The sequence below is a fragment of the Anabrus simplex genome, chromosome 1, assembly GCF_040414725.1.
Source record: "Anabrus simplex isolate iqAnaSimp1 chromosome 1, ASM4041472v1, whole genome shotgun sequence".
Taxonomy (NCBI): domain Eukaryota; kingdom Metazoa; phylum Arthropoda; class Insecta; order Orthoptera; family Tettigoniidae; genus Anabrus; species Anabrus simplex.
This window is the reverse complement of record NC_090265.1, coordinates 590,652,867-590,677,244: the sequence shown is the minus strand read 5'-3', so window position 1 is coordinate 590,677,244 and position 24,378 is coordinate 590,652,867. Positions and strand designations below refer to the sequence as shown.

The 24,378-nt window shown below is 39.6% G+C and overlaps 1 non-coding gene across 1 annotated transcript; it reads right to left on the bottom strand.

The window, feature by feature from the left end:
- Nucleotides 1-496: 496 nt before the first annotated feature.
- TRNAL-CAA (transfer RNA leucine (anticodon CAA)) lies at nucleotides 497-570 on the bottom strand. Its single transcript has one exon. It is a non-coding gene; the product is annotated as a tRNA-Leu (tRNA).
- Nucleotides 571-24,378: the final 23,808 nt, after the last annotated feature.

The window sequence follows — 24,378 nt, the reverse complement described above, 5'->3', positions numbered from 1 at the left end:
TTGAATTAAAGTTAGTTTCAATCGCCAACAAGTTATTAATATTATAATGATCAAAACCAGCAAAACATACAGTAATTTGATTCTATTTTCATTTTCCAATAATGTTTTATGTTAAATATTATTATCGTTTATATTTCATTCACGAATGATTTAATTAAATTGGGACATCCTTCCAAGACGCTAGAATTCTCGATATTTTCATTTTTAAATTAAGAATTAGAATAGCCTCACATAGTTATGTAAGATGTATTCTCGCCATATCAATAAGAGCCTGATGTTAAGCAGAAATTAATTGTAACCAGTACTCGTTGAACGTCCATGCCCGTGAGTGGAATCTCCTGAAACTTCGTTGACACCAGCCGAGGCATACCTACATTGAATATTGAATTTTCACGACCGCGTTGTAATCGAAACAGACTTTCAACGTATTAGGTCGTGTTACGTACATGTAGTACGTGTTGAAGAGATGTTAAGTACAGAACAAAAATGGCCAGTCGGACACCAGTGGGATCCGAACCCACAACCTCCCGATTTTGCGTCGGTTGCTCTACCAATTGAGCTATGGTGGCCTAGGCCATCTTTGTTCTGTTTGAAAGGATCTGAGCTACAGGTCTGGCACTGCTGCTAGCACACTGTAGAGTGCGTTTAAGTCGCCCGTTGTGGGGCATGTCAATTCATGGACGTGTCAATGAATATTCATTGACATGCCCCACAACGGGCGACTTAAACGCACTCTACAGTGTGCTAGCAGCAGTGCCAGACCTGTAGCTCAGATCCTTTCAAACAGAACAAAGATGGCCTAGGCCACCATAGCTCAATTGGTAGAGCAACCGACGCGAAATCGGGAGGTTGTGGGTTCGGATCCCACTGGTGTCCGGCTGGCCATTTTTGTTCTGTACTTAACATCTCTTCAACACGTACTACATGTACGTAACACGACCTAATACGTTGAAAGTCTGTTTCCATACCTACATTGTTTCGAACCCTTAGTTAATGCGCCCACGAACGGTTACAATATGTATATGTTTTAAAATGTTGTAAGGCGTATTTTATCTCTTGAATGACAGTATGATTGGGATTTAAATGAATATTGTGCCGGTTTCATCTAAATTTCAAATGTACATTTTATAGGTTGTAATCTATGGGAATGTCATTGTGATCTAGCCTATCGCCTCAGTGATACGGTTTTTCCGGTGAATTTAACTTGCCAATTTCTTCATGAATCAAATATTATTGGTAATATTTCGGAACGCATTTATTATATTGTGGAGGTTAGGAAGTTTTCCTTTACAAGCCAGATATATCCTATGGCCTGGCCGATTCTTCATTAGAGAAATATTTCACTAAACAGTGTGGATTTGGATAATAGAGTTCACGTGTGTTTATAAATGGGAGCATTTTCTTCGGCAATTATGAGCCTGTATATTTAAGTGAAAGATGTAAATGTGAATGATGTGCATATGTTAGGATCGTCGATATGATTATGATGATGTCGTGTACGACTGTAGTGTTAGGTTATTTCTTGGGGAATGTGTATTATATAATGTAATATTATGTTCGATAAATCCCAAAGTGTTGATATTTTTACACGGAGGAAGAGATGGTCGTCATACGAATCCCAAGCGTTATACTGCGGAATAGACAGGAAAATATGGTCTTACAATTGTACCGTGAGAGTACTGATCTTTGAATAATGTCTTCGAAATGAACATGTGAATAATTATCCTTGATATTTACGTGATGTCCACCTCTGTGGTGTAGTGGTTAGTGTGATTAGCTGCCACGCCCGGAGGCCCGGGTTCGATTCCCGGCTCTGCCACGAAATTTGAAAAGTGGTACGAGGGCTGGAACGGGGTCCACTCAGCCTCGGGAGGTCAAGTGAGTAGAGGTGGGTTCGATTCCCACCTCAGCCATCCTGGAAGTGGTTTTCCGTGGTTTCCCACTTCTCCTCCAGGCGAATGCCGGGATGGTACCTAACTTAAGGCCACGGCCGCTTCCTTCCCTCTTCCTTGCATATCCCTTCCAATCTTCCCATCCCTCCACAAGGCCCCTGTTCAGCTTAGCAGGTGAGGCCGCCTGGGCGAGGTACTGGTCATACTCCCCAGTTGTATCCCCGACCAAGAGTCTGAAGCTCCAGGACACTGCCCTTGAGGCGGTAGAGGTGGGATCCCTCGCTAAGTCCGAGGGGAAAACCGAACCTGGAGGGTAAACAGATGATGATGATGATGATTTACGTGATATTTAAGAATGGGGCAGGTCTTCTATGAATGAAAACAGACATAAACAATGCGAAGTTCTTCGAACATAATGCTATTCCACTATGATATTTAAGTTACACTATGAATAAGGGTAAGATTAGGGGCATGTTACTCAATGTACAATATATTTGTTTTCCTTAGAGTAGCCGTAGTATTAGTGCATGCATTTTTTAGATTATGGCAGGAAATTTCAGTAACCCGGAGGAGAGACCGTGGAAGAATTTAGATGTTATGGTGGCTTGATGATTTCAATTCATGATTGTTCATTATGGTATTGTGTATTTTTGAATATCCAGTTTCTTCTAGGATGCAGTAGCCGGAGGATACCATAATTATTTTGTTCTTCTGCTTTAAAATTTAATTCGATTTATGATCCGCGGTTAGCTGCAGAGTCTAGGGATCACAACACACGTAAGGATGATTAACCATCCTTAAGTGTGTTGTGATCCTTGTTTCGTTTCAGACTCCACGGCGTTGCATGTGTTTTTATTTAGTGACCGCTCAAGCTGTTAATTAGAAGCCGCTTGATTTACGCGACTATTGTAAACATTCATTTGATGGAATATTAAAAGATAGGATTTTGCCCAGAATAGACATGAATACGAGTCTTTATATTGCAGCGGATGAAATAAATGAGCTAACATAACTGCAGGGTTAACTTCATACTTAAGCCTTCAGCAACTTTTATGTTACTAATTGTAATTAATTGACCTACCTTCATTCAGGTATTGCTGGACTTGCATGTGTTTATCTTTTGATAGTAGATCAGCCAGCCATCATTGTTAACGGCATGATGATATTGTAGTGCCACACGAGTGGGAGAAAACAATAACCAACAAGAGAATTTAAATGTAAAAACGATGCCATTTTTGTCGTATTCAGCATTTGCTAATTGTCCACCCATGTTGTGATAATTTTTGTATTGTTAATTTTTTTTATCATGACTTGATATCATTAAATCGGAACATTCTTCCAATTGAAACAGATCCTAAATGTTATTATTTATGAACTATGATTTCTATTAGCCTCATATAGTTATAAGCCATAAGATTCTATAATGACAATATCAGCATGGTGATGATTATTATGGACTGTAACCGGTGCCTAACAGAGCCTTTACACCTACGAGTTGATTCTCATTGGATCTCCGTTGAGTAATGCCAGGGCGTATACACAATAGTTCTTCGAACCCCGCTGTTGTGATTTTGAGTATAAACGGTTACACTATCAGTTAATATCAGTTGAACATGCCGTATTAAACGTTTGAATACAGGCATGTAACGTCGTATAAATCCATGAAGATTCGTGTACTCATTTACCAACTCCCGTGAGAAGAACGGGTACATATGCTATTGTACAGTAGTATTAATTAAGAATGGACTCAATGCCGCCTGGTACAAGTTATTACAGAAGACACGATACCAGGTTTTCCGCATAAAACCTGACCGCTCACACGTGGCTCAGCCAAGGATGGCCACCCTGTAGTCAATAGTCCGCGTTCGTTAATTCACGATCTTGTGAATAAGTTGGAGACTACTGGTTCAGTGATAAGTGATAAGCCATAAGACCTACAGTGTTAACAGAAGGAAAGCTAGACGAAACTGGCGCAACACTTCAACGTTTACCAGGTACCGAAATTCGCACAGCAAGTTGGGGTTTCAGTGACTTCCGCACATGCAGCAACAAAATGATTAAACCCAAATCTTACAAATGCACAGTGTTCATAGTTCAAAATTTAAAACCAGCTGATCCCGCAGCACATGCAATAAGGGACAAAACTGTGGCCGAGCTAAATCGTGTCAATTGAAATGTGTTTACCCGGTACAGAGCCTGTTTTAGCTCCGGAAGGACGACATTTCCAGCATTTGCTATAAGTTAAGAGTTTAGTTTCGTTTACTATATATATGCAGATTTACGGATCTAAGAAGCGAAGACGGAATACAAGGCCGGCTGTGGGTAGGTGTGTTGCGGATGTGGGGAAAACCAGGTGGCGTTGGCTCAGCCGCTTACGAGCGGACAAATTTTATGAGGAAAAGCCTGTAGAAGGGATACGTGGACGTAGACAGAGAATATTATTTCGAGCGCGAAACCTCCGAATCCACGATCCGGCAACCTGATCCGGGAAATAACAAATTAGGAAATATTGCTCCATGATGGTCGCGAACCTCGTGAAGAGACGGTACCAGAAGAAGACCTGTAATGACCTGTGACCGTTCTTTGTCTTACTGACTGTTTAGTACTGTGAAGTATTATACTAGCGAAGCAATTTGATTCATACCAGCTTCGTGTTGTTAAAGCTTTCCTATGTATACCTTTTTGGTAGTACTGATGATGTACGAATGCACTGTCGTCTTACATAAGGTTTGGCTAATATTAGAAACAATCTACCTCTATATATCTAATGCAAGCTATTTGAAGCTCGGCGAGATTTATTTATGGACCACCCTTTTTTCTCTTTATATTTTATTTTATTGCCATGACGTCTTCTCAGATTGCATTTCTGTTCCGATCTGCTCTGATCGATTCTTATACCAGTTTAGATGTGCTCAGCGTTTTATATTTGTCAGTAGAATTCGTTGTTAAATATCAGCTACCATAGGATAAATAATAATAATAATAATAATAATAATAATAATAATAATAATAATAATAATAATAATAATAATAATAATAATAATAATAATAATAATAATAATAATAATAATAATGTTGTTTGAGTCTTCAGTCCATAGACTGGTTTGATGCAGCTCTCGATGCCACCCTATCATGTGCTAACCTTTTCATTTCTACATAACTGCTGCATCCTACATCTGCTCTAATATGCTTGTCATATTAATACTGAGACAGTATTAATACACTGTCTCCTTGTTTGACATTTTCGAGTTGGAGTCTATCTCCGTGGAAATTATTTCACTTTATCTCCCTGCGAGATATGGACTTAATCCTCATAGTAACTTAAATTAATGAACTGCTTCCTTCTCCTACGACTGTGGGTGAGTTACTATTTATTTGAAACTTGATTATACGCAACTACTCGAAGTTACATCGGGCCTGTAAACTCTGTTGGTTAATATGCCCTACCGGGAGTCGTTTAATTTCCATGGACTGTAACCTACTGCGCAACCTCTGGCGCATCCCGATCCTGGAGTAACGAAAGCCAACTTCCGCTTACCGTTGGAAGAGGAAGAGATGGGGTCTGCCGAGAACATGGAAGCCGAACAGACGTGCATGTATAGCTCCGCTATGATGTTCAACTTCAAGATGGTGCCTGGTTGATCGGGTGCATTTTCGGGGTCACTTTCCCCGATTTATGAGTTCCTGTACTCTGGACGAACTTTTGGAGCATCGCAGATGTTGTATTTTCTACTAGTCTTATTTGTTTGAACTTCGGCCTAATGTAAGTACGGGGTCCTTCCTCTACGTCACCGCCAAGACTGTAAGTTATAACTTTTCCTCTAACTTCATCTACGATTTCGTCGAAGTGATTGTGCTAGTTGGGTTGTGATACATGGAATGCCTCTACTGGAATTACAAATCGAAATTTACCTGAACTTGAATTTAATAATAATAATAATAACTTTTTCGGCGGTGTGCTGTGATTAGAAATCAGTTCCCATGCTTTGTATCGTTTTCCAAACTAGGAACTGTTCAAAATTGGAAACCTTAAAAATGTGTTACTAATTTTGTAAAATTTATTCTGGTCACCTTTCCGTTATTTTATTTTCAAAAAGGGTGATGTCTTAAACCCTTGTTAGAGGGCCTACTCTTGGGTAACGAAAGATGCTAAGCGAGGAAGTTGTATAAGGTATCTCTGTGCAAATTTTCTGCTTATTTCTGCCTTTCTTTTTAGACTTTTCTTTTCCCTTTGAGATTTTGCGGTTTTCTTTTAAAGCGGTCTGTTTTGCCATTGTTGCGTTTCTCGTTGGGATTGGTTCACTCTCTTTGAAGTGAATGTTAATTGTTGTTGCTATGGAGCCGGATTTGAGGCTTGTTGACAAATGGTTTTATGCTCCTGTGGGATGCTGTAATGTTGAAAGCTAATATTTGTCCTTAATTTTTGGCTCGCTTATCTTTGGTTATTGTTTTATCTCTTGGTATCCCCGTTTACCCGCGTGATATGATTTTCCTGATTTATTCTCAATTTTATTTCGGGTTTTTCCTTGTTTTCCTCTATTTGGGTGTGGGTACAATGAACTTGGTACCACCTCCTCGCTTAGTACCTCAAAGAATTTCTGTATTCGCTTAGTACCTCAAAGAATTTCTGTATTCGCTTAGTACCTCAAAGAATTTCTGTTTTCGCTTAGTGTATTTTCTAAGAGAAGAAAAGTTAACTTAACAAATTTATTTCATGCAAATTAACTAAGTTAATGGTGCGAAAATAATTAATCTAAACCAAAAGACTTTAAAAGGTATCATGATTTATTGGTAATTTATAAATAAGAAGGTAGGTTAGGCTAGTACTGAAATTTTATATTGGGTCCCAATAAGTTAGGCCGGTTCGAACCGTAGGTTAGTTGTGTTTTGGTATTATTTCTCTGTTTAATTTGTTTTTCCTTATTCCTGTTGATGTTCTGAGTCCAGAGTTATTTTAATTTTACTTCTTTCTCTTATTAAATATATTTATTTATTTCAAAAGTACCTGGACGTGTGATTTTTGTAGTAATTTGAAACCATACGGTGATGATTATTTTCATTCTTTCCATGGCCTCTGGTTTCTTCACTTATTCGTGGTAAGTACCTTTGTGATGGTTTACTTTTGGGTGATTTTGCTTCCACCTTGTTTTTTTTTAACCTATATTTCTTGTCTTGTTGCTACCTGTGCGAACACTGTGGGGATGGGTGTTTGTGCGGGTCAGTCAGTGGTAGCAGAGCGTGGTTGTCATTTGTTTTCACTTCGCTCTGGGCGGTATGCGAGCTGTTCCTTCAGAATTGCTCGCCTGTTTGTTGACCCTTGTGTTATTGTGTTTCGTCGGCTTGTAGCTGACCCTCTTGGCATCCCCTTAACGTTGTCACTGTATGGTTTTAAAAGGTGTGTCTGGGTAATGAAAGGCATGTTAAGATATCTATTAAAAAATGTAAAGGAAATGCATTCATCTTGTTTAACTGTACAAAAATTTGTTTCATGTTAATATCTTCGGGGTGTTTTGTCCGGTTCCCTGTCGAGCTGTGTGCTACCTTCTTGGATTGTGTACGTGATGTTGGTATTGCCCTACCAGCTGCTGTTCGTGTGTTTCCCGCTTGCCTGCCTTACTGCTTTCTGGTGCCTTGTATCATTCCCTTCTTTGTTTCTTCGTAAATTGGTGAGTTTGAAGTTTATCAATTACTCTAAATTCTGAATTTATCATCATTTATCTTAAAAAATTGTGAAATGACCGACACTTGAGCACGAATCGATTGGCTTTGGGCTACGAGTGTACCACAGTTTGCCGTGTACTCTGTGATTTTCTTGGTGGTTATTTGTTCAGTATTTTCATGGTCTACCTGCGGAAATGATTTAATCTGTGGTTATGGAATTAATTGTGTTTAATCGAGTTATTGGTTTTGCTCGGATATGTTGCGTGTGACGTTATTTGCTTTACTGGATTATGATCGTTGGCCTGTACTCTGGGAACTTATTACTTTATCTGTCCTGACCTTTTATATTGCTTCCCAGGTTTGTTAATGTTTTAATTATTTTACCTGACATGATGCTTCGACTGTGCTAAAATCATTCTGCGAGAAACTATCGTTGTTGATTTTACCTACTGCGTTGCTAACAGCGTGTGAACCTTGCATGTACTTAATCTTCTGGCATGACTACCTTGCGCCTGGTCAGTATGGGTGTGATTTACTGCTGAACTGTTTGGCATTTCATCGTATCCTCCCATCGTTAGTGTCTATGAACCCGTTTTAAACTTTTCTGGTTTATGTGATTGGCATGTATGTGTTACTGATATTTGCGCTGTGCGATTGAAATTATGCCTTGCTACCTACTTTGGCCTAAATGGGATTGTGTGCATGCCTGTACCTGTTTCTTTCGAGTACTTAATTCTTGATGATTGTTGAACTTTGAAATTAATCCTGCCTGTGATATTTCTTTACATTGGGCCGGTTGTTAACTCGAAAATCTTTGCCTTTGCTTTGTCTGATAAATGTTTCCTAACCTTGTTTTGTTACCATTAGTCCCGTGGGGAACTTGTCTTTAAAGTGTAGAGCCTTATATCTACTTGGAAGTCATCATTTATGTTTTATACAACCAGTCGGTGGTGATGTGTTTCCATGTTTGCTGTGCGATTGCTGATCTGTCCTAGCCGCGAGACTTGGCTGTGCTTTTTGCATGAGTGGTTTCCATTTTTTCCTGGTCTTGCTGTTGGTGTCCGTTTGGTGTGTCGTTAGGTGGTGGACGGAGGCATGTTACTTTATGTCATCTGTTATTGGGTAGTTATGGGCTATAGTTGAACTCTGTTGATCGGTGATTGGGTTGGTGACTTGTTGGCCACGTGCCTGGACATTTTAGTGTCTTTGCTTGTTTACCCTTTTCCAACTATTGATTGCATGTGGTTCTCTGTTTCATTGTGTTTTGTACCCTATTATCGGTTGTATTTGTTACCTGGTTGGAAGTATTTGTACCGTGCGGCCTGCCTCAAGTGTTCCTGCTGGTGAATTGTCTATGGTGGAATTATTAAACTAGCCCGTTCTGTCTGAAATTTGTGACCTTGTCGTCATTCTGATGTAAATTTTGATCATATATGGAGGTTCTTGTATTTGGTAGTTCTCGGCATACCTGACTTGATACCCTGTTGAAGTCATTATGTGTCTAGGTATACTTCTTCTGCAAAATTCATTTAACCTATCTTTATTTGCTTAGTTCCATTTCGAGTTGTGAGTTCTGTGAAACCCTTTACCTTATCTACTTATTGTTTTGGAATTGAGTGATGCAGTAGGGTCATAACACCTGAGGACTGAGTTCCTTTTAACCTGTAATGGTTTGGTCGTGATCCTGTGTTTGGAGGAAAGAGTACGGTACCGTAAGTTTGATTTTGGGATTTGCATATTGATTACTGAGCATGTTGTTGAGGATGGTGTATTCCTTTTATCCCTTTAAGGGCTAACACGTGGCTTGGAGTAGTCATTATGGTTTTACTGTTATTATTGTGGTGTGTGTAATTGTAATTATGGCATGTCAGGTATGGGCGATGTGTTGCCTTGATGTTTTACCTTGTGCCTCTGTAGATTTGGGAATAACTCGTCACATGGATTTATTTCTCGTTTGGAACTATCTTGCCTTGTTGTAACTTGCTGGTTTCGTGTTTCCTGGTTCCTTCATTTCCTGTCTCCCTGCATTTCTGGTTGATCTGATGTCATCGTATCTGTTTTTGGTTCTTCTGTAATGCTCATTTTAAATTTTATCTGCCACTCTATGGTGTTCTTCTCTCAGTGGTTCTTTGGTGTCTGTTGACATTGGTGTTGACCATCTTACCGTGCTTTGAGTTTGCTACTCTGGTATGGGACGGATTAGGATTCTCTTAGTCGGTACTGGAATCTTCCTGCTAATAGATTATGGGGTCTATTAGTTGAGAACTGCCTTCTTCATGCTTCTGTGAGCATTTTCCATGGACTTGCCTCGTATTCCGCCACTTATGTTTTATTTGCCTGCTCCCCTGGGAGATAGGGGGAGGCACCTGTTGGCTGTAGAGCGACAGTGTGATCGGAAAGTCACATATTTATAGACCAGGTAATGCTGAGACCCTATTGGGTAACCGGTAGTGTACGCTGTGTTGGTCAGTGCTCGTTATTTTCCTTTCGGGGTCTTCTGATCTGAGGTTTTAAATTTCCTTTTAATTTGATTGGGTGTCCCTTTGTGGAATGAATTGTGATTGTGTTTCCATGCAGTAGGTTAGTTACCTGATTCCGGATTTTGTTCCCTCCTGAGTTTCTCCTGTCCCTATTTCTGTCCCGTTGCTTCCATGGAGCTAATTATGGTCCTGTGTTGTACTTAATTTTGATCTGTAAGTTTTGGTAGCTTGGTGTTTGTTGGTTGGTCTGTTGTTGATGACAAACTGAAACGCGTACCCTCCATCTAAATGATCTTTAAGAGGTCTCCAACCGATCCTGCCTACTCTTCCCTTGCTATGAATTTGTTTACCTTTTTAGCCTTGGATTTTTCCATATTTTATGTTCTATTTTCGCTTACCTGAAACTTTGCTAATTGAACGTGTATTGGTTGCCTCTCCTTGTTCTTGTTCATCTTGGTTATGCATGGTGTATATGGAATGTTGAGCCTCATTTGTTGGATATTCATTTGCATCTTTTCTGGTGTATTTGTGAAATTTGGAATTTTGCGAGCTCGCTGTGTTGAAGATCAGCCTCTGTTCTGTCCTACTTGTTGGAATTAGTTCTGGTTACCTTGGTTCTGCTTGTGTTATGCATTATTTGGGGTATTTTTGTGGTATACTCGGGCCCTAGTTCAATCGAGGGCAAGTTAAAAAATTTAAATTAAAGCTAATACTTGGATCTTGGGTATCATGTAGTTCTGCATACACCAATTTATGATCCTTTCTTGTTCCCTGTTCCTTGCTCCCTTGCGTTCCTTCCTTTTCGGGTGGTAATCTTCGTTAATCTTGGTATTGAAACAAGAAGATTGCATTTCTTAGTAGGTAAATGGGAACTCGATATATAAAACTGATATTAAGATTGAGAATATCTCTATTACTATCTCAAGGTTTAAAATTGATGTTTGGGAATTTTCCATTTGTTAACTGGAACATATTCTGGTATAGAGGTGATATAATTATGGTAACAGAAAATTACAAAGATCTTGCAAATTAATTTTCTTTTGAAGAAGATAATTCCGGGTATTCATCGTAATACATATCTACTGTATGTGAACTATGAATCAACATGTTGGTTATATGGCTGGTGTAGTACAACAGTCTTATTATTCTTGTGATATCTGAACTAAACAAGCATTGGGTTTAAAGGTACTAACTACATTTGGAAGGCATATACATTGGTATGTTGGCGTTCCTGAGGCATAATGCAATCATGTTAAGGGAGTGCATGGAAGTGAACTTATCTCGGTGTGTCGTTTACTCATACGGACTCCTTCACCAAAATTTAGTATACTTCTGGACCACCGCAGTATGTGTAACATAAAGTACGAGTGTACGTGTGGTTTCTGGGCGGGAGGCTGAGACAGTATTAATACACTGTCTCCTTGTTTGACATTTTCGAGTTGGAGTCTATCTCCGTGGAAATTATTTCACTTTATCTCCCTGCGAGATATGGACTTAATCCTCATAGTAACTTAAATTAATGAACTGCTTCCTTCTCCTACGACTGTGGGTGAGTTACTATTTATTTGAAACTTGATTATACGCAACTACTCGAAGTTACATCGGGCCTGTAAACTCTGTTGGTTAATATGCCCTACCGGGAGTCGTTTAATTTCCGTGGACTGTAACCTACTGCGCAACCTCTGGCGCATCCCGATCCTGGAGTAACGAAAGCCAACTTCCGCTTACCGTTGGAAGAGGAAGAGATGGGGTCTGCCGAGAACATGGAAGCCGAACAGACGTGCATGTATAGCTCCGCTATGATGTTCAACTTCAAGATGGTGCCTGGTTGATCGGGTGCATTTTCGGGGTCACTTTCCCCGATTTATGAGTTTCTGTACTCTGGACGAACTTTTGGAGCATCGCAGATGTTGTATTTTCTACTAGTCTTATTTGTTTGAACTTCGGCCTAATGTAAGTACGGGGTCCTTCCTCTACGTCACCGCCAAGACTGTAAGTTATAACTTTTCCTCTAACTTCATCTACGATTTCGTCGAAGTGATTGTGCTAGTTGGGTTGTGATACATGGAATGCCTCTACTGGAATTACAAATCGAAATTTACCTGAACTTGAATTTAATAATAATAATAATAACTTTTTCGGCGGTGTGCTGTGATTAGAAATCAGTTCCCATGCTTTGTATCGTTTTCCAAACTAGGAACTGTTCAAAATTGGAAACCTTAAAAATGTGTTACTAATTTTGTAAAATTTATTCTGGTCACCTTTCCGTTATTTTATTTTCAAAAAGGGTGATGTCTTAAACCCTTGTTAGAGGGCCTACTCTTGGGTAACGAAAGATGCTAAGCGAGGAAGTTGTATAAGGTATCTCTGTGCGAATTTTCTGCTTATTTCTGCCTTTCTTTTTAGACTTTTCTTTTCCCTTTGAGATTTTGCGGTTTTCTTTTAAAGCGGTCTGTTTTGCCATTGTTGCGTTTCTCGTTGGGATTGGTTCACTCTCTTTGAAGTGAATGTTAATTGTTGTTGCTATGGAGCCGGATTTGAGGCTTGTTGACAAATGGTTTTATGCTCCTGTGGGATGCTGTAATGTTGAAAGCTAATATTTGTCCTTAATTTTTGGCTCGCTTATCTTTGGTTATTGTTTTATCTCTTGGTATCCCCGTTTACCCGCGTGATATGATTTTCCTGATTTATTCTCAATTTTATTTCGGGTTTTTCCTTGTTTTCCTCTATTTGGGTGTGGGTACAATGAACTTGGTACCACCTCCTCGCTTAGTACCTCAAAGAATTTCTGTATTCGCTTAGTACCTCAAAGAATTTCTGTATTCGCTTAGTACCTCAAAGAATTTCTGTTTTCGCTTAGTGTATTTTCTAAGAGAAGAAAAGTTAACTTAACAAATTTATTTCATGCAAATTAACTAAGTTAATGGTGCGAAAATAATTAATCTAAACCAAAAGACTTTAAAAGGTATCATGATTTATTGGTAATTTATAAATAAGAAGGTAGGTTAGGCTAGTACTGAAATTTTATATTGGGTCCCAATAAGTTAGGCCGGTTCGAACCGTAGGTTAGTTGTGTTTTGGTATTATTTCTCTGTTTAATTTGTTTTTCCTTATTCCTGTTGATGTTCTGAGTCCAGAGTTATTTTAATTTTACTTCTTTCTCTTATTAAATATATTTATTTATTTCAAAAGTACCTGGACGTGTGATTTTTGTAGTAATTTGAAACCATACGGTGATGATTATTTTCATTCTTTCCATGGCCTCTGGTTTCTTCACTTATTCGTGGTAAGTACCTTTGTGATGGTTTACTTTTGGGTGATTTTGCTTCCACCTTGTTTTTTTTTTTTTAACCTATATTTCTTGTCTTGTTGCTACCTGTGCGAACACTGTGGGGATGGGTGTTTGTGCGGGTCACATACCTTGGTCTACCCCTACCGTTCTTACCCCCAACACTTCCCTCAAAAACCAACTGAACAAGTCCTGGCTGTCTTAAGATGTGTCCTATCATTCTACCCCTTCTTCTCGTCAAATTTAGCCAAATCGATCTCCTCTCATCAATCCGATTCAGTATCTCTTCATTCGTGATTCGATCCTCTAAGATCAGACGTAAAGTCAGGATTGGTTCACGTGTTCCTACAATTCTTCTGAAGCCAAATTGATCTTCTCCCAACTCAGTTTCAATTTGTCTTTCCATTCTTCTGTAATTAATACGTGTTAGAATTTTGCAGGCATGAGATAGTGAATTAGTGGTGCAGTAGTTCCCACACTTGTCAGCACCGGTTTTCGGGGTGGGCTGTTTATAATAGCAGTAAACTTCCTTTCACGAGGGGGTAATGGTTCAGATGTACTAGAATAAAGCACTAAAGGGGGAAATGTTGTGGTATTGTTAAAGGATTAAAGGCCTGTTCCAAACGAGCAGCTAGCGCCAGCGTCTTGGAAAGGTGTAGCATCCAACTGATGAGCCCACTGCTACACTGGGGCGAAATGCTGGTAATTTCACGATTGAAAGAGTCTAAAAACTTAAAGAGCTTAAATGTTTTTAACATTTGCAATCGGTGAAATTAAATTATGGTCTCCTTCTAGGACCCTTATTTTTAATAATAATGCTATTGGCTTTACGTCCCACCAACTACTTTTACCGTTTTCGGAGACGCTGAGTTGCCGATATTTAGTCCTGCGTGAGTTCATTTACGTGCTAGTGAATCTACCGTCATGAGGCTGACGTATTTGACCACCTTCAGTTACCACCAGAGTGAGCCAGGATGAACCTGCCAAGATGGAGTCAGAAGGGCAGGGCCTCAACCGTCTGAGCCACTTAGCCCAGCAAATAGCAGAGTTTCTGCTTAATGCTTGTCTGTTACAACATTACGGGAAAACGGATTAGTGGATTTTCATGAAACTTCGTATATAAGTTTAGGATAAGTGTGAGTAGGATCTTAGCTATAAGCTATTCAAAAGCATTCACCAGGAAAGAGGCTTCAGTGAGGGACAAAACATAAGATATGATGCATTTCTTTTACGCTTGATTTACAGAAAATTTGATAATGACAAAATTGATTCAGACGATTGCCTGCAAAAAAATCTTCTAACTTTTTTCCTACAGTATATAGTGAAATATAAGCGAAATATCACGAGCGGTCGTCTGACTGTTGAATTCTAACTAACTCTAGGGAGAGTTGCTATCGAGATCATCCCGGCGAAGTTTGTACATCTCTCAGTACTACTTGAATGTTAACCTCATACTCAGCTTTTCTACCAGGAGGAAAAGATCAGATGTAAAAAAAAGATGAAAATGCACAAGGCCAGAGAGGGCCAGGAAACGAGTACGTCATGACAAGCTGCTGACAGGGAGGGGCTGTCCACCTGTATATCTCAGAAGCTCAGAAGCACAATGAGGAGTCGCCAGAAATGTAATCATGAACATGCTAAGTGATAGTTCCGTCAACGACGGGTACGACAGCTCAGGGGTGGTGCGTGGTATTGTTGCAGGGTTGCACAACTCCTAATAATTTTGCACTTCATTTCATTTGTTAAAATCAAGCATCTTTGGTCGTTCGTTGTACTAATGCTTCGTAAGGGACCAATAAACGCTGCTGGCTTCGAATCAAACTCAGGTGGTTTGCTTTCCTACAGCAACTCCCTAGCGGACAGCGCGGTGCAATGTACCTCGGCAGGGACGAGTCTAGCATCAGGCAGCAAGCTCGCCAGTATCGGTCTCAGGGAGTTGCACGAGACTAGCAAGTCCCCTACCGAGAAACAGTTCCAAATGTCCCCGTTGGATTGCGCGACTCTGTGGAGATTACTTCATTCCTACTTTCTTCCTCTAGCAAAAGTAATTCATTTCCATTTTTAAGTTGACAAATTTCGCTTTACGTTGCACCGACGCAGATAGGTCTTACGGCGACGATGGGATAGGAAAGGGCTAGGAGTTGGAAAGAAGTGACCGTGGCTTTAATTAAGGCACAGCTACAGCATTTTCCTGGTGTGAAAATGGGAAGCCACGGAAAACCATCTCCAGGGGTTCCAACAGTGTGTTCGAACCCACTATAACCCGAATGCAAACTCACAGCTACGCGACGCTAACCGCACGGTCAACTTGCTGGGTAATTTCTTTTCAACGCCATACCAGACCACCCACAACGTTACTAACATCTTGCTTCAGTGAAAAACAGACGGAAATTTTTAATTCAATTGAGGCAAATGTAACTGCGCCAGGTTGAGTGGTTCAGACGGTTGATCCGCTGGCCTTCTGAACCCAACGTGGCAGGTTCGATCCTGGCTCGGTCCGGTGGTATTTGAAGATGCTCAAATACGTCAGCCTCGTGTCAGTAGATTTACTGGCATGTAAAAGAACTCCGGTAACTCGCCGTCTCCGAAAACCGTAACAAGTCGTTAGCGGGACGTAAAGCCAATAACATTATTATTAAGAGCAACTGTAGTTAGAGTGTATAATGAGCCTCTTATTTCCTGGGTTGTAATATATATAGATATATTGGAGTTTCAGTAGGAATGTAGTTCATTACTTAACGATAATAGCAAAAAGGCAAAGTCATCTCCGTACAGGCCATGAAGGCCCTGCGAGTGGTGGAAGGTAAAGGCTTCCACTATTCGTAACCTCGGCACTTGATGGGGTAGAGTGGTTAGCTCTACGCCCGGCCGCCTGTGCCCCCAGGAATTAACCTGGTACTCATTTTTGGTGTAGGCTGAGTGAACCTCAGGGCCATATGCACCTCCTGAAGTGGAAATCTCATTTCTTAAATTTCACGACTTCCTGACAGGGATTCGAACCCACGTTCTTCCGAGCGAACCGAGTACGCCTTTACCGCCTCGGCCAGGCAGCCCCTTAACGATAATAGAGTTTCTTGTTATTTCTGTAAGCTATAAAAATGTGACACTGAAAATTTTGGTGCAACACCCAGCTTCGGATACCACCAGCCACCACCGCGACAGCTACTAAATAAATATATTTCACTCTGAGGCTACTGGCTGTATTAGTAATGTGTTTGAAATTATGTGAATGAGGATTTTGGCAACTGGATTTGATTCCCCGTCAGGAAGTCTAAAAGTTTCAGAAACGAGCTTTCAACTTCTGAAGGTGCACATGACCCTGAAGTTCACTTAGCGTATACAAAAACTGAGTGCCAGGTTAATTCCTGGGGGCAAAGGCTGCCGGGCGTAGAGCTAACCGCTCTACCCCATCAAGTGCCGAGGTTACGGATAATGGAAGCCGTTACCTTCCACCCCTCCAAGGACCTTCATGGCTTGTACGGGAATGACATGACTTTGCTTTGCTTTGCTTTGGACGTTGGCATCGGTTAAACATGCGAGTGACGAGATGTTGCAGCGGCAATCAGGTTGTCACCGTTGTAGGGGCGGTAACACAGAATGCAACCCATAGTTAAAAATGTCTAGATACCACTATCTAGTTTTACTCTCTTTAGGAACTAAAAAGGCGCACATTCCGATGCTGGCGAGTTTCTGGTACCGTTTCAACCTCATACCACCCCCTTGTTTATATTTAATTGTTTACAGGGCTGGGAATCGAACCCAGACTTTCGAGGACAGTAAATGATAGCGCTAATCACTATACTAGAGAGGTGGACTACTTACCGTATATTCCTTGGTGATACCAACTGTACTGAATGAGCTGTCTGCGCGGTTAGGGTCGCATAGCTGTTAGCTTGCATTCGGGAGATGGTGGGTTCAAAGACCACCGTCGGCAAACCTAAAGATGGTTTTCAGTTATTTTCCATTTTCAAACTAGGCAAAGGCCACGGCCGCTACCTTCCCAATCCTATCCTTATCCCATCGTCGCCGAAAACTTTTGATTGTAAGGGCGACGTTAAACCACTAGGAAAGATAAGAAGAAGGAGCGTGACACAAGTAAGTGGAGCAAATTGCATACTCAACAGGGGCTTCGTGGTCGCCACAACTTCTGAGAAGGAAATGATGACTTTTTTGCAAGTTGCTTTACGTCGCACCGACACAGATAGGTCTTATGGCGACGATGGGACAGGAAAGGCCCAGGAGTTGGAAGGAAGCGGCCGTGGCCTTAATTAAGGTGCAGCCCCAGCATTTGCATGGTGTGAAAATGGGAAACCACGAAAAACTATCTTCAGGGATGCCGACAGTGGGGTTCGAACCTACTATCTCCTGAATACAATGAAATGATGATAAATCCTCTAATAATAGCTACGAGTTGGTCTGAAAGCAAGGACAATGGCAGGAACTGAGGGAAGGAACTCATCCTTATTCAATAACGGTGAAAGACTACTTTCTTTGTCATGATATAAATGCAAGCCTATTGATAAGGAAAGTTATTATCCTATAACTAAAGCCCAGATTTTTTAAAATATATACGCTCATATGCAAATGTACATTTTTAGGATTTTCGGCGTTATTCCATATTCTAAACATAACAGCATATAGCTTCAAAGTGAAGGATCATTTCAATAATCCTGAACGACAAAATCGGTTTTGTCTGCGTTCAGAATGTCCCTTGTCCACAACAAAACACGTTAATTTAAATTCTGGGTTATGGCACTTTCCTTTTACGACTTTAGAATACAATCGGACAGCTTGGGCGAAAGGGTGGGGGTGGGACTTGGCTGCAGACTTGTAAGGAGTCTCTTCAAATTAAATGTAAAAAGAAATTTCAATTTGAACAACATTCAAGAAAATCTGCACATATTACGGCAGCGAAGGAGAAGAAGCGCACCACCACCACTTGCAGAGGTCAAAACCAAGACCTTTTCGGATGAACGTTTTGAGGCTTCAGTATGCAGCAACCTTGTTTCTTTTCTTTTGTACATATTTTCCACGCTTCTAGTGCATATTATATGCATATTTGAAGCATTTTTAATGGATAAAAGTCCGGGTCCTACCCATCACATAAAGGTCCATATTTCAATTGTAAGAGGAATACAACCTTCTTACTGCCGGTTGTTCCTGCCGTGAGTGTCCCAGGACATGTTAGGCTCACCAATCCTGTAGCTGCTTCTCCCGGTACACATGTACCACTGTGTGAGGTTTGTCTGAGGATGTAGTGGCTGTGGTTTTGGGAGAGCTACGATCTGGACATTTGCCTGAAATTGAAAATGGGAAACCACGGAAAGCAATTTCGAGGATAGTTGACGGGGTATTCGAACCCACCTGTATCCGTAGTACAGAGCTAGCAACCAGAACTGGCCGTGCCGTAAAGCACTGAGCAAACCTGTTCGGTACTGCCGGTCTCACAAGGAGAAGGAAATGGATTTATAACTCCCTACGTTTTACCGAATACTGCGCCCGGCATTTTCAAGGGTCTTCTCTTTCCGGAGGTCACTAGAGGGCTCATCCCACTCAGACAGCTATAATACAATTATATCATCGGTTACTAACCCATAAATTTTCGGTTTTACAATATGAGGATACGAAAAATCTCTTCGAAGAATCTTTCTTTTTAACTTTATATAAAATGACGGCAGTTAGAAAGACAGATAAATTATTAGTTGTAATATTATTCAGAGAAGTCAGAGCTTCGTACCTCGTAGTATCTATTGCTGATGTAACTAGGTCAGCTGAGAACACGGGAGTTAAGAAGTACATGTTGCAGATTCGTTTTCCGGATCGATCAGTCTGGAAGAAGTTTACCGAGGAAATATTTTAACCTCCATTGACTGTCTCCTTCAGTGTCATTGGCCGGGACAGTAAGAGTTGATAAAATATTATCAAATATGTGCAAGAGATAAACTAATAGTGTTGAATAGCGCTTTAAATAATAATAATAATAATAATAATAATAATAATAATAATAATAATAATAATAATAATAATAATAATAATAATATCCCTTTACATATGTATTTGGGGTTGTTGGGACACCTAGACTCGGTTTCCATCTTAGCTGAGGGCTTTTAAATTCAGATGGCCATCATGCACTACGCGCTCGTCGTATTGAAAGTTCCATGCGAAGTCTGTAGGATTCGATCCCAGGAAACTCCAGTTGGGAGTCTGATGACTCGGCCATACGCAAAGCGCACCTCTCCCAAACTTTTGCTGGAGTCGTTAAAGCCATTCTGGTTTATTTTACGTTTGACGATAGATGAGCTCCCTGAAGCCGTGCAAATTTTCAGATGAAAATGTTCATCCCTAGGATACTCTGGCAATCGGACCTCAGCCACCTAATTTGAAATTCATCAGCTGAACCACTGCGCTAATAATGCCTCCATAATAATAATAATAATAATAATAATAATAATAATAATAATAATAATAATAATAATAATAATAATCACGCTTAGGATAATTATGAATGTTGGATATCGCACATGCAGTTGCATATTTGGAGTAGTTTTATATTAACTGTGCATATTTTGTACTTTTCTCCTATTAGAGCCTATTTTTAAAAAATATCTTGCATATTTAGTGTTGACATCGGCTTCTTCAGTACAATATTGGAAACTTTGGCATGTATTTGAGATAACTTGTATTGGAAACCTGTGCATGACTTATGCCATGTTCAAGAAGGTGAGCTGTGCTGGTGGGTAGCGCGTTTGAAATTAGCAACATCGGTTCTACATCCGGCCATGGCTTTGTCTACCTGCAATCCAATTAGGCTAGTACTGATTCTTGGAACTTCATCTTTGAGAGGGCTGTCGTTTCCTCACTTCGCAAGTAGTTAAATAGAATTTCCTTTCGTGCACAAATTATTCTTGTCAGTACTGCTTTGGTTGTATTGAAACAGGTTGTGTTTATAATGCCTAAGGAGAAGATAATTGTTAGTGATGTATTGAAAGCGCATGCACGCGCGTTTGAAGACTTTTCAAATGACGGAAGTAATTTGATTTACAAATATTTTAGCAAAGTCGTAACTGTAACTAAAAAGTATCAACATATTAAAATGATAAAAAATAATAAGTTGAAAGTGCCAAATGTGAGAAAAAACTTGAAAGAAACAACAATGGCGTCTTTTATCCACAGTTTTAGTTAAACCTGGACCAAAACGAAGTAAGTTCAGTGAAAAATTGTGTAAAGTGTTTGTTTCGGCAAGCACACGATTAGCTGGAGGAGTGTAGGAAACAACTAGTCTCAGATGAATCAACAATTTGAAAGAATTACTTTCCTGAGATTTATGAAGTAGAGTAAGAGATAAATAACGTCTACTAACTATGGATGTGCTACCTAATGATAAGGATAATCACTCAACAATTGTTGTATTTTTCAATGATGTACTTCCTTATCGTTTGTGACCAACACGCATTCTTTACGACCATATTCTCGTGGTCTGCACTGTTGCTGCACCTTACATATCCCAAGATGATAAACGACACGTTGTAGCACATGGACTTCATCATGTAGCTGAAGTAGTCTGGGCTTCCTTTTTCTGAAGCAAACATTTTTTTCTCTGCGGTGAAAGTTCTATACCGTACCTTATGGTTAGATGTCACAAGAATATTTTTTGAGCACACCTGTTTATGTAACGCTCCCGCCTTCACCAGTTCATACATGATCGGGAACGTAGCCTGAAACTTCTACCGAACATTTCAAGGTAGTAAAACAGGTACCTAGCTGAAGACCTCGATTCGGAAGAAACTGCTTCTAAAGGAAGTCTTCAGCAAAAAATTGTGTTCATGAGAAAACATATATCTGATATCCAGACTTCATTCCAGTTTGATGTGCATGCCTTCAGACATCAATCACGTTAGTACTGGAATTGTTTAAGTTGAACGATGAACCTAACAAATCAAATTTTCTCGGAAAAAATGTGTTGAACGTAGTGTTAAAAAACTCCGGTATCCGCAAACTTATAAACGTTTCCAGTATTCTGCAAGGCAAAGAAGAATTGAAAGTGTTACAAGATGTCTCTGATTTCTTTAAGTTGGAGTATGCTCCAATTGTGGCATATGAAGTAGAGAGAGTGGTTTCTGATTACCAAACCATTTTAAGTGAAAATAGGCAAAAGTTTGTGTTTTAGCACCTGTTGCATGATGCTGTGATTAAGTGTATTCCAAACTTGTGAATTTCATTGAGAAACTGGAGCATTTTTTTGTAGTACGATATGTAATTTTTTGTTATTTTGTCGATGTTTAAAAGTATAACATTATTTTATTTTTAATTATATACATTGCTAATTGATCTCGGATTTATGTTTGTTTTCAATGCATTTGAACATTTATGGCATATTTTGACACCTTTTAATGCATTTTTCATGCATACTTTGGCACGTTTAAGTGCATAATTTTCAAGCTAATAATAATAAAGTACCCATTATTATTATTATTATTATTATTATTATTATTATTATTATTATTAACAACAATAATAATAATAATAATAATAATAATAATAATAATAATAATAATAATAATAACGTGGCAGGTTATCTGGGTCCTTAAAACCAAGAAATATATTAAGGCATAACTTGACTCTGATAGATCGGTAATATTTACACAATTGGCTAATGTCTGGCCACATTTGCTCCAAGAAATTAACCTGGTACTCAATTTGGTGCTGGCTAAGTGTATCTCCGGACTACGTGCTTCTCTTCGAGTGAAAATCTCGTTTCTAAATTTTTCTGACTTTCTAACGGGGAGTCGAACCCATGTATTTCCAGGTGAAGCAAGCACACCTTTACAGTATCGGCTAGGCGACCCATACTACTATAAATATTAAAACACACTTGAAACAACAACAACAACAACAAAAAGATAACTATCTACAATTCCTACACCGAAATGACCGCGAGAAAGGTTTTGAAAAATAGACACCTGGTTGAACATTCGTTTAATCAAATGAATTAAGTGCAGTTAATGTGCATAGGAAATTACTCCTAATTCCCTGCTACCAATTAAATCCATCCATTAATCTCTCCCAGTTCTCCCTCATATTGAGGTAGGGTTCGAAACCATGGCCTCATTACAGGTAAGTAAAGACTGCTTCTCTCTGAGACCTGGTGGCCCCAATTCTTAACAACTGCAGCTATTACACGGCCATTATTATAAATTGATTTCCATATACAGCCATTTAACAGGCATTTAAGTCCATAACACAATGTGTTATGTGTATTTTAGAAGCAAATGACTCATGAAGCTGCGTAATTTGAATGCGAGATGGGCTGGTTACGGGAAACAATCACCCCTCCCTTCTCCGTGCCAGTACAAGTCTGCCTTGCAATTATCATGTTCTTAATGACTTGCAGTGCTCGGCGAAACATCACGAAAGTGGTTCCTGGTCCCGTGTGAGAACCGAACGATCTCGCACACAATTTTATGGTGTCAGTTTTGCAATAACACATTCTGGTGGTGACTGTTGTTTTAACAGATAGGAGTTCAATATATTTTCTGCTTGGGAATGAACTAATAGATTTTTTACGTGATTCTTTAACACCTGAGTTTACTCGAAGAATATGATGTACTGTGTAGCAATATTGCATTTTTGTATTTCCTTCACAAATTTGAGAGGTCATGAAAAATGGAAGCTCATTTTTGATGTACTTATCTCTGCGTCCAGGCCATGGAATTCTCCACCTGCAAACAGCAGGGACGTCCCCTTTCATCGTAAGTTTACGGTGACCTGCTGTGAACAATTGTTGAGTAGATCCCGCTGACTTGCTGGATAATTATTGAATGGATGAATGAAAGAATTAATGAATGAATGAGATAAATAAATTGATTTTAATCGCATCTGATTAATTCTTCTGTCTCGGGGACTGGGGGTTTATGTTTCCCCAATACGTTCCTATTTATATTCAGACAACACATCACACTTCCAACCACCATACACACATGCAATATCCATCCATATGAGGTTGGCTGTCAGCGCTTGGTAGGCCAAGGCCCTTCAAGGGCTGTAGTGCCATGGGAATTGGTTTGGTTTTATGAAATAGATATGAGCCGCTGAGAGCCAAAGTGGTCTAAGTTAATTTTTTCCCATTCTGAGAAATTAAACGTTTCGCGTTTCGTTTCATGTAAATTCAGGCTTTGCAAGAATTCATGATTCATTTGATGAAATATGCAGATGATATATTAAAATTTTATTTAATAAAGACATTTTAGTTATTTGTTCCTTAAATTGATTTTTATCGTTCCCAAAATTTGGAGTACCACTTTTCCTGTCAGCAGTTTACTCATAGCGAAAGGAAAAGTGGTAAAAATCTGGAGTTGTACCACTCTTCCGATAAATGTTTTGGCGAAGTTGAGTAAAAGGAAAATATATAGGTTGTGTTTTAACCTCTAATGTGGCAATGTATTTATAAAATCATTCTTAACGATACACAATGTTGTACAGTAGATGTGAAACTGCACGCACGGCTTCCATTACAACTTTTTTCTCTCACAGATTAAAATAATTGCTTTGTTGTTAAATGCTAGGTACACAATCTGGTCTATTAGTTCAGCAGTACGGACGCTCATGAATTATAAATAAATTGTTTTTCCCAAATGTAAAAATTTCTGAAAATTAAATTAACATGCTGAAATTTAAACAGACTTTATAATGGAAGATGCCAGTTTACTCAATTTCACAATCTACATCATCTTTCTCTCGTAATGGGTCGACATAATCAGGTCCATACTCCACAGCCGAATTCACAATATCAGTTGATTGAAGAACGTGTGGTGTACCGGACGGATGTATGGGAGAAGGTTCATCATGTCTCTCTTCTTAGCCTCGGTGACAGGTCGCACAGCGTCGTTGAGAGGGATGAGTTGAACACCAGACAAACGAGGACGGCAAACGAACACGATGTGAAAGAGTAATGTCCAAAGTTTTGAAAGGGAATCCTTCAACGAGAGATTCCTTGTAGAGAAATAGATGAGGAGAGTCTTTCTGAAAACGAAGCCATCGAACATGAAGCCAACTGAAC